Source organism: Cupressus sempervirens, chromosome 9, assembly GCF_028749045.1.
Source record: "Cupressus sempervirens isolate cs-2001-9-10 chromosome 9, ASM2874904v1, whole genome shotgun sequence".
Taxonomy (NCBI): Eukaryota; Viridiplantae; Streptophyta; class Pinopsida; order Cupressales; family Cupressaceae; genus Cupressus; species Cupressus sempervirens.
Genome location: NC_143126.1, coordinates 232536401 through 232544257, shown reverse-complemented (window position 1 = coordinate 232544257; position 7857 = coordinate 232536401).

Genomic DNA, 7857 nt, shown 5'->3' with positions numbered 1-7857 from the left:
GATCATGGTTGGATCTCGAAAGTTAACACCACTTGATGTTGGTGAAATAGAAATTGGTTTTTAACCCAAAGGATAACCATTATAGCTCCGTCTTAGTCTAGATAACCTTTCTTGGGGTCCCCTTGGAATTTTGGGACAAGTGTGTTTTTAGATGGATTGGCAACTCCTTTGGGAAGTTCATAAAAATGGACTCGATGACTGGTTTAAAGACTAAACTAGGTTTCCCTAGGTTCTATGTGAATGTGGGAATGAATAAACCCCTACCAACCATGGTAGACCTAAAGTGTAATTGTAGAACCTGGTCACAATGGTTGGTTTATGAGAATGCTACTCCTTTTTGCTAAAAAAGTAACAACTTTGGCCATCTTTTTGTAGAGGGCCCAAAGAGTGAGAAACTCAAGAACAAGGTCTCATCCCCAAGTGTGGAGGTGGTTGAAAGTTCAAAAATAGCTGAAAGGGTTGTTGTACCCAAAACCCAAGAAAACACAGAATAGGTAGATTAGACCAAAATGTGTGTGGGGGATCCTTAGTTGGATGGAACCCCTTACATTGATGAGAGTACTAGAACCCTTATGAAAGTGAAGGATGTAGTACAAGGTGAGGGAATGACTTATTTAATGGATGTTGTTTCTCATGAAGAAGGGGAGATTTTGGACATGTAGATCCTAGAAAATCTACATCTAGGTGATCATTAACTGAACAAAGAAATGGTTGCTGAGGGGTCTGTGAGCTATTGTAGCCCACCCCTCGACTTGGGGGTTGGATCACTACTCACAAATGGGACCCTTGTGGTTTCCCTTCTAGGTATTGTTGAAGTCTTCTCCCCTACTTGTGAGGGTCCAAGCCTTGATTTCTTTAGAAATGAAATTGAATGGATGATCTTGAAGAGAAAGATCATAGGAGGGATAGGGTGGATGTTGGATCAACTACAATGATTGGGAGGCCTCCAATCAAGAACATCCAACAAAAGGAAATAGAAAACTATATTGCATAGGAAAAACAAAAAGCCTAGAAGGAAACCTAAACCCATAAAAGATGAAGATCATATCCTAGGATCTGAGAGCCTTGAATTGACCCAAGAAGTAGTATGAAGTCAAATTGAAGATCATTGAACATAACAGTAATATGATTCTTTTGTAGGAAGTGATATTGACTGAGCAAGTCTTCTTAACAATGGCTATTTATATTTGGCCATGTGCTAAATATACCTATAGTGATGCTAATAAAGGTTTTGGTGGTATTTCCATGATGTGGAATCCTGATAGGGTTATAGGCATTGATATCTTCATCAAGACCCATTTTGTTGAAAAAAAATTCACCACCCAAACTAGTAGCTAGACTATTTTTAATTTCTATACCCCAAACACTCATAATGGTAGGCTTCTTGTCTAGAATGAGGCTACCACTATAGCTAATTCCATGAGACAAGGAAATTTTTTGTGTATGGGTGACTTTAACATCCTATTGTACCCTTTAGAGAAATTGGGGGAATTGGAGGATTTATTGAGAAGAAATGATTTGATAGATATTGATCTCTAGGGTTTTTCCTTCACCTGGTCAAATAACAAACTAGGGGAAGACTTGATTCAAGTTAGGATTGATAGGAAACTAATCTCTTCTAGATGGGACATTATCCAACACACCTTGCTAAAGGCATATCTAAGGGCCATTTTGGATCATTCTATGTTGCTTCTCTCCTAAATACAAATTTCAACTAGATGAGGGCCTTTTAGGTATGAGATCACATGACACTCGCATAATGAATTTAGATATTGTATTGTGTAGTGGTAGAAGGATCCAGTGGAAGGCACGACCATGTTCTATATTGTTAGAAAACTTGACACAATTTGAGAGGAGGTGAGAGAATGAAGAAAATCCTCATTTGGAAATGTATCCAAAGAAAAGAAGGTTACTAAAAACAAGTTGCAAGCTCTCCAAAATCAAATTACACAAAGCAATACAAAAATTGAGTAGCAATAGGAGGAGAGGGAGTGTAGAGACAAATGGAAAACCCTTTTGAATAGGGAGGAAGACTTCTTAAAACATAGAGCTAGGGTCTAATGGTTGAAGGAGGGAGATAGAAACATGACATTCTTTCATAGATAAGCCTCAAGAACGAAAAAGAGAAACAATATCAACATGTTGATGGATGATAATGACCATGAGGTCACTAAAATGGAATAGTAAGAATATAAAATCAATTCCTATTTCTAGGAAATATACAACCCCTGGCTACCTAGGTTTTAATAATAACTTACAAAGTGACATCCTGATGTCGTTTCAACAGATGATTAAAGAATCACTAAATGAGAAAATGGTGTGCAAGTTCAAAGAAGAGGAAGTCAAAATGGTTAAGTATCCTAATTTCTTCCAAGAATTCTAGGACATTGTTAAGTATGATGTCATACATCCTCCTCATGACTTTGTTAGGATAGGAAAGCTTCTAAAGAAACTTAATTAGACCTTCACTGTTCTCATCCCTAAGATTGAAGACCCTTAGAGGCTAGAAGACTTTAGACCCATTAGCCTTTGCGAAAAAATTTATAAGGTTCTTTCTAAGGTTATAGTGTGTCATAACAAGCCCCTCTGAGACAAATTCATTGGCCCCTAGTAGAATGGCTTTATTCCTAGGAAGAAGATTCTTGATGCGGTTATAACCACCGATGAGGTAATACACTCTATGGAAAGGTCTAAAAACCTAGGTATGGCACTTAAACTAGATATTTTCAAAGCTTACAATAAGGTCAAGCATGATTTGCTCTTTACTATTTTGGCCAAACTTGTCTTTAGTGAGAAGGTAAATAGTATTATAAAAAATGTTGTTAGCTCTGTTACTTTCTTGGTGCTCATTAATGGATCCCGTAGAAATTTCTTCTCTTCCTCCCAAGGTCTTTGTCAAGGTGACCCCCTATCTCCCTACCTTTTTATTGTTGTATCAAAATTTTTAAGTAGAAATTTAGTTTCTTTGACTAACTCTAACAAAATTAAGGGCATTAAACCTGCCTCCTGATGCCCTCCATAAATCATCCAATAGCTTGTGGATGATACTTTCTTATTTAGCATCTCCTCCATGAATGAAGCCAAAGAATTGAAAGATACTCTGAATTAGTATGCACTTGTCTTTGATCAATGCATAAATTATTAGAAAAGAAAAGTCTTTTTCTTTAACATCATTGCCGGTTTGAGAGAAAAGGTGACAGGTGTTCTTGGTTGCTAGGAGGTGTCCCTCCTAGATACAATTCTTGGTCTACCCCTTACAATAAAAGAAGTTCCCAACAAATATTTGAATGGTTTTGTTTGAACACTTCCAATAAAAGATGGAAAGCTAGAAATGAAAAATCTTGAGTAATGTTGGGAAACTCCAGCTTCTCTCGACCTTCCTACAAGGCATCTCAATGTATTTCCTCTCCATTTTCAAAATCTCAAGGAGATTATGAGATATTATTCTTAAAATCCAATAGAATTTATTATAGTTCAATGCTAAAGAGAATTCTAGAATGAATTTGATTAGCTGGGACAAAGTCTATTGATTGAAAGCTTTTGGAGGTCTAAATTTAAGAGCAATAAGACACCTGAATAAGGCCCTATTAATCAAAATTGGTTAGAAATTAGTGAACTCTTAGGGTAGTTGGTGCAACATTATAAAGGCTAAATATCTTAGAATATTTTCTCCCCACCAATTCCTTTGGGCACATGCTCTCCCTAGGACTCTAACATCTAGAACAATGTGGTTAACACTCGAAAGGTCCTAAAAATAGGGTGTTGCTAGATTATATGGAATGGTAATTTTATTGACTTTTGCAAAGATTAATTGATCCATGATAACCCCCTCATGCATACTAAGTTCTTGTCTTTGTGTGAGATGTGTACTAGATTGTATGACCCTCAGACTTGAAACTATATCACTCTTGATAGACAATGGATTACTCTAAAAAACCTTGGGCCAATAGAGATAGGGCTTGCTCAGGAGCTACATGACCTTCTCCATACCTATAGGATTCACCTCACTCTAGTTGAGGTCTCCTTAGTGTGGAAACTCACACCCTTAGGAGAATTCATAGTTAAGTCTTCTTATCTCAATTATATGAGGGGGGATTGCAGTGGCCCAAGTTGATTGGAGAAAAGCCTAGCAACCTTGGATCCTACCAAAGATAAACTTATTGTGGTGGATGTGTTTGCATGAGTTGATCCCCACTATTGATAACATCCAACGTAGAGGGTTTCAACATGCTAACTACTCATTTTATGTATCCAAGATGTAGAATCTATTCCACACCTTCTCACCTAGTCTCACTTTTCCCTAGATGTTTGGAGGGAAGTCCTTTCCTTATGGAAGGTCTAGTGGTGTATGGAGAGTGAGTTGAAGCAATTTTTTTATTGGGATCTAGCTGCTCACCCATACCTCATAAACTTATGCTTGATTTTCCCCCCATATGTTATTCAAAAATTTGGATTGAGAGGAACAATATCATTTTTAGGGAACAAGACACTACCAATTTGGGGGTGGCCCAACATATTATTATGATCTTAAAAGAATGTAGTAGAATCTGGTCTTGAAAGTCCCCCCAAACCCCCTAGGTGGACTAGATATGAAATAGGCATCGGCTTGGAATGTTGACTCAATTGTGGCACAATTTCACAGTTCAAAAGTTTTTGCTAGAAAGAAGATGGTGTGGCACCCCGTCCCCCAAGTCTTGGTTCAAACTAAATTTTGATGGTTTGACCATGATGGGAAACACTAGTATTGGAGGTTTCCTTTGTAACAATATGGAAATATGGTGGTCACCTATACTAGAAATTGTGGAGGAGGTTGTAACAATGAAGTTGAAGTACTAGCAATCCTATAGGGGTTGAGAATTGTGAGAGGTTGGGGAATCAATAAGGTTTCCATTAAGGGGAACTCTATGCTAATCATTAAGGCTACTAAGGGTGAGGATCAGTGAAATTGGTTGATTAAAGTCATAATCAATGAAATATGAAGGTTGATAGAAGATTACCATGAGATCCATGTGGCTCACATATATCAGGAAGGAAAAGGTGTGGCAGATGAGCTGGCCAAATTTGGACATGATCTTATGAAATTAGTTGAGTAAAAAGATGTTAGATTGTTGCCATCATTAATGAAAGTTGCAATGGAAAGGAAGCATACCTTCAATAATGCCATATGAATAATAAAAATAGGTGGTAGGCCTTCATTTTTCCCCATTGGCATGAGGGAAAGGTGCACTATAAAGGGATTGTTTGGAAAGATTGTACGATGATATGCATTATTGTTTCAAATTCCATGAGTATTGATTACTATCAAAAAAGGATGTAGAGGGTGGATTTAGCAAATTATACAGAACAATCTGCTAATGATCAAAATGAAAATTTGTTGCATTCTTGCACAAACTACAGTTGGCAATGACTTTTTATGAATGGAAAGAGATTGCACACACATGTTGTGGAGAGGAATTTTTATTTTTTAGGAAAACCTCTTGGAATTATGATGGTTATGCACTGCCTTTTCATTTTAATCACTGAGGATTTTCATTTTATAATCTGATCAACAAGGATCTGCTATTAAAAGAATTGTTGGTTGAACCAGGTGATAGCATGGGCACTAATGATCACACTAAACTAGTGGGTTTGGAGGAATGCATCCTTAGGAGTGATAAGGCAATGGTTTACTTGTAGTAGGGCAGCCTCTTACTATATATGGAGGGTGTGGTGAAGCACAAGGTTAATGTCTCGATGTAGTTCTTCCGGACTTGGAATGATAGAAAGGTGACTATCAATGGAATGTGATTTGAAATCTCAGAGGAAACCATTGCAAGGGTTGGAGAATTTACTTTGGAAGGAATGAACTAGCAGAGGCAAGCCAAGGTTAATGAGGAAGCTAGTTTGAAGATTTTTTTGAAATTCTAGGAGGAACTGATGTGAATATGTGGAGGGTTTTAATGGGAAGCCCTTCCTAAACCTTGGGACACCATCTTCTATGTGATTACGTGGTATATCACCCTGAGGAACCACTTTCAGGTACTCTATTATTACCACTTCCCTATTTTGAATCACTTGAGGAATCTAAACCAGATTTCCTTCCCATTTCTATTATTGCACCTATTGGAAGATTGCATTTATAGGCTAGGAGGAAACATGAGGAGGGAATAACTTTCTAGCTTATCCATCAAGGGCTTATGAACAAACTGTATATCTAACATCTAGCCCAAAACCTGCTACACTTGGTTAGCCCTCTAGCCCGTATCACCCTCAAGGTCTTATCGGACCCTAGCCCTAGCCCCAGCCACAAAAAATTCAATAAAACCCCTGGCCCTAAGGTCAAAATTGACATTGAGGTTAAAATTAGCCTCATAAAATTAGATTCAAATGCTAGGAAGGGATTACAGAGTGCAAGGAGAGCAGGTAAATGTCTCTATTGGAAAAAATTATGTCCCCCACCCAAAGCATAATTCTACCTCTGATTCCTCCAAAAGGGATGTGAAACCTATGAGAATGAAGAGACTACCTCAAGGCACCAAGACTAGCCCTAGTCCTCTTAGCCCTTCCCATATCTCTGACACTCTTGAGGCTATTTTGGCTAGAAGTGGGTGGGAAGATATCACATCTCCAAGGAAAGAAACCACCAAAGATGCTACAAATAAAGGAAAGCATAGCCACAATAAGGCAAGATTAAAAAGGCTTGAGCAGTCTATGAGTGATCTGACAAACAATCAAACTAGTATCTACTTGAGATTCAAAACTTTGGTTGAGTTTTCCACCAAGGTCATACACTATGTAGTCACAACCCTCTACTTTTTGTAGGTTAATAAAGGGGAGGACCTGGGAAAAACCATTGAGATAACCCAATCCATCTATGGGTTCCTGGTGAATGACAAGCTAAAGACCATCCTAGACAAATTAGTTAAGGTGGAGAGGGAGGAAGTGTATAAGGAAATTCCTAAGGAAAAGAAGGAGGACAAACATGGGTAGGAAGAAGGTGACTAGCCCTAGATTTGGTGTTTATTTTTATTCTTTTTATTCTTATGCCTATGAAGTTGGTACTCCATTGGGTTTTTCTTTTTATGCTTATGTTGATTAATGGGACTAGTAGTAGCAATTTGTTTAGGTGTTTCTAGTCTAGTTTATAGTTTTTCCTACATATTAGTTTAAGGACTAATAGTACTATTAATTATGCTATGGATATATCTTGTTTCTTGAAGTTGAAAGTTGGCATAGGTTTGATGACTAGGAGGTAACCTCTGGTTGATATTTTAGCCTTTATGTACTTTGGGGTCAGCCCAGCCATCTTTTTGGCTGCTAGGTAAAAGTAAAAAGTTGTGCCACCTTTTAGGCTAACTTATCAGAATGACTACATTTGAGTATTTCTATCCAATAATAGATGTTGTTCAAACATATGATCTAGATAAATTCATTATAGCTAAGTTATATATGGTCTCACACTTTTCTAATTGGAAATGTATATTAAATGCATGTTTTATACTAGTTTGTATCCAATTACTAAAGAAATAAAATTCGGCATTTTATAAAGTAGGCATTTTATAAAGAAGGCTATTCTGTTGCCTTTGCCTTTGTTTACAACTTTTGGGGGAATATGGGAGAGAGCTCCAGCTGGGTCATTTTTGTAGGCAACTTCAGGTACAGGATGGAAATCAAGTTGCTTGACCTCATTTGAAGCTAACCGCACTTCAAAAGACTCTTTTACCTCGATTTTCTTTGAACTTGATGCCATTTATGCAAACTAGCATTTTCACAACAAAAGGATATGAAACTACATAGCTCGACACAAATGAAAATACCTCAAGATCAATGAAAAATGTATTGAATGCAGTTGCAATCTTCTTGATATGTTGGATTCTT